Source organism: Pteropus medius, unplaced genomic scaffold, assembly GCF_902729225.1.
Source record: "Pteropus medius unplaced genomic scaffold, Ma_sr-lr_union100, whole genome shotgun sequence".
Taxonomy (NCBI): Eukaryota; Metazoa; Chordata; class Mammalia; order Chiroptera; family Pteropodidae; genus Pteropus; species Pteropus medius.
Window position 1 is genome coordinate 19,581,960 of NW_024342467.1, and position 3,381 is coordinate 19,585,340.

The 3,381-nt window shown below is 49.6% G+C and overlaps 1 pseudogene; it reads right to left on the bottom strand.

Annotated features, from left to right (window-relative positions):
* Positions 1-1,722: 1,722 nt before the first annotated feature.
* LOC120602568 (uncharacterized) lies at positions 1,723-1,841 on the bottom strand (annotated as a pseudogene).
* Positions 1,842-3,381: the final 1,540 nt, after the last annotated feature.

The following is a 3,381-nucleotide window of genomic DNA, read 5'->3' on the forward strand; positions in this document are numbered from 1 at the left end:
GACACTTAACAGAGACCTTTCGCGGGGTCCGTGTTCTTTCTTGGCAAAGTGATAATCCTCCTAATTAGCACGGAGACCTGCATGTGGACAGCCTGACAGGTCGGGCCCTTGGCTGAATGGGGAGGGCGGGTCGAGGTGGGCTTCTGCTGGGGGCTATGGGAGGCCTGTCTGGGAGTGGCTGATGCCCAGCAGTCAGGAGGAGGGGGCTGGAAGGAAAGGAAGGAGGGTGCATCTAGATAGAGAGGGCAAGAGGGGAATGCGTTGCTGACAGAAAAGAGATACTCTTTAGACTGACTTCTAATGCCAGTGATGTTTTAATCTCATTGCCAGAGCACAGTGCTCTCAGGATGCCCTGAATTAACTGTCCTCCGTGCTCTTCTTCCAATGAGGACCTAGGGAGACTGCAAATGTAGGCCTCTCTCTCCTCTCTTTCTGCTTCTGTCTGGTGATTAAAGCCCATGAGGATTCTCGCTGAATGATCTAAAACAAATCGTGGGACCCTAAGCGTTGAAAGTCATTTCCAGCATTTAGCCTTTTCTCTTCCCTTGTGCCAGGCCCTCAAGTCTTGGAGACTGTCTCCCTCACTGATCCCCATAATGTGGTAGTGAGTTGAACAGTAGCCCGCAAAGCATATGTTCACCCACAGAACCCGTGGATGTCACCTTGTTTGGAAAAAAAGGTCTTTGCAGATAGAATTAAGGATCTCGAGGTAAGATCATCCTGGATTATCTAGGCAGGTCCTAAATCCAGTAGCAAGGGTCCACATAAAAGAGAGGCAGAGGGAGATCTGAGACACAGAGGAGGAAGAGACAGATCAGATGGGTGCAGCCACAAAGCAGAAGTGCTGAAGACCCCAGAATCTGGAAGACGCAAGGAAAAATTCTTTCTCTGGAGCTTTGGAGGGGCTGTGGCTCTGCTGGCACCTTGATTTTGGATTCTGATCTCCAGAACTATGAAAGAATACATTTCTGTTTTTTAAGACATTACATTTGTGGTCATTTGTTAGCCGCTCTAAGAAATGAATACAAATGCTTACATTTATAACCAGCCCAGGAGCCTCCCTTGCTGCTGAATCGGAGCTGGTGATGAAAACAGAGACCCTCACGAGGTATCTCGTAGCTGCGGTGGTTGACGGGCTGGTGGTGGCTCCCGGCGCAGGCATCTGTCTGTGGCGTCTGGAACCGAGGCGCGTCGAGAACCGCTGTCCTTCCTTTTCTTGGGAAAATGCCACACCAGTGGAGCAGTGCTTCACGCACCCCCTGGGGACCCTGTTGCATGCACCCCCTGGGGACCTTGTTGCGGGCTAGGAGACAGCTTGGGGGCTGGGATCCAAGATTATGCATTACAAAGCTGCTTCCTGTGACACAGATGGTGCCATCTGCGTAGCACACTTTGAACCCACAAAAACTAGTTAGCGATATAGACTTTCAAACAGAAGCACAATAAATAAACATGTTAATTGTGTTCTGCTGGGAGCCACTGGCAGCGTTCAGTCTCCACCCGGGCCTCTCCGAGCTCCAGGATTACCTACATTTTGTGATTTTTGTCATAATATTTGTCCTAATGTGTTCAGTGCTATAGACAGAATGTCGTTATTCATGATCTCTGCCCAGTAAATTTAGAACCATTTTTTTCTTTTTAGGTGAGAGAACCCTTGCTTGACCTCACAGATTGCAAGGACCTTGTCAGCTTATGATCCTTTATTATTTTTTTTATTTTTTACGCCTACAGCACCTGGTCTTCCTAGGTGATCTCCCATCCATGTACTAACCAGGCCCCACCCTGCTTAGCTTCCAAGATCAGACAGGATCAGGCTTCTTCAGGGTGGCACGGCCATAGACTTAGAGTAACATGGCCGTAGACAACTTAGAACCAATAATTAGTTTTTCAGGAGGTCTCTGTGCCTTGTCTTCCTCACCTGTTAAACAGGAACTTGGGCTAGGGTTGCTCAGGTTTCTCCCAGCTTGCACTTTCCTTGAGTATGGGATGTATTTCACACACACAGCACTGCCCCACACACACACCTTGGCCAGCCTTCCTACCACCACACACACACACACACACACAAGACGCAGGGTCCCAGTGTTTACCTCTGCTTTTGAAAACCATCCTTTACTTTCAGCTTGAGGACGTTCCCCCCATTTGCCTGATACTAACAGCACAAAATGTCTTGATTTTCTGCAGTGTGAAGGAAAGTGCTAGAACACTCCTTTGCTCGTTGCTGCAATGGTTTTTCTCACTCATCAGCTGAGGCGCTCCCCAGTGAGCTGCGAGCTTTCTTCCGAAGAGCAAATTCCCGTGAACCAATTGTTGCCTGTCTGATTATCCTCCATTTTCAGGTGTGTGTGTGTGTGTGTGTGTGTGTGTGTGAATGTGAAGTCACTATCTAGAGCATGCAGCCGTGGTTTGTGTTCCCTTAGCACAATAGGAAAGCACCCATCCTCGTGGGTGTTGCTCTGTGGGCACAAAGTGACCACAGCCTTGATTAGAAGGTCGCTCCCTTAATAAGTGGTTTTGATAAAAAGCCCTTCACTCCCAGGTTTGACATCATAGAATTTTGCAAAGATGCTATACGAGTGTCCCCTAATCCCAACAGGACGGCCATTTTCAAGAGTCACATTTCTGTTCCTCTGAGTTCTTATTTCCTGAACACAGTTCTAGAAGTGAGCACTTAAAGATTTGGCTGAAAAACACACGTGCACACGGCCGGTAACTGGGAGCCGCTGCTCAGTGACAGACTCTCCGGCTCACTGAAAACGCATTGACCTTCCTCACAGGTCTGGCGGGTCTGTCCCCTCTGACCTTCCCAGGCGAGTCGGGATGGGAGGTGCCACTGGAAATGGAGCGGGGTCGCGCTGAACAAGCCCCCAAACAATTTATCTGAGAAATATTTATCCTGGAGAGTGAGCAGTAGTCACCTTCCTCACGTTCTTTTGACTCACTTGCTTTATCTTGCTTCCTCAGCTCTGCTCTCTTCACTGGGATGAAAACAGAGACCCTCACGAGGTATCTCGTAGCTGCGGTGGTTGACGGGCTGGTGGTGGCTCCCTGCGCAGGCATCTGTCTGTGGCGTCTGGAACCGAGGCACGTCGAGAACCGCTGTCCTTCCCTGGACCTCTGGCTCTGTCTGCCCGTACTCCGTGCCCCTCTGTCTGCTCGGGATTTCTGCTTCTCTGCCACAGGCTTACACATGGCCGTCCTCAGCCCCCTGACCTTTTTCCTGCTACGTCTTACTTCACCTCTGATTGAACGTTTGCAGATTCTTCCCATGTGTTTTGGTTCAAATTCTCGAAAACAAGAATCTGATCACGAGAGGACCTTATCTTTTCATAGGGCCACTGGAAAAATGCTGGCCAGCCTCTGACTGGTGCTCCGGGATCA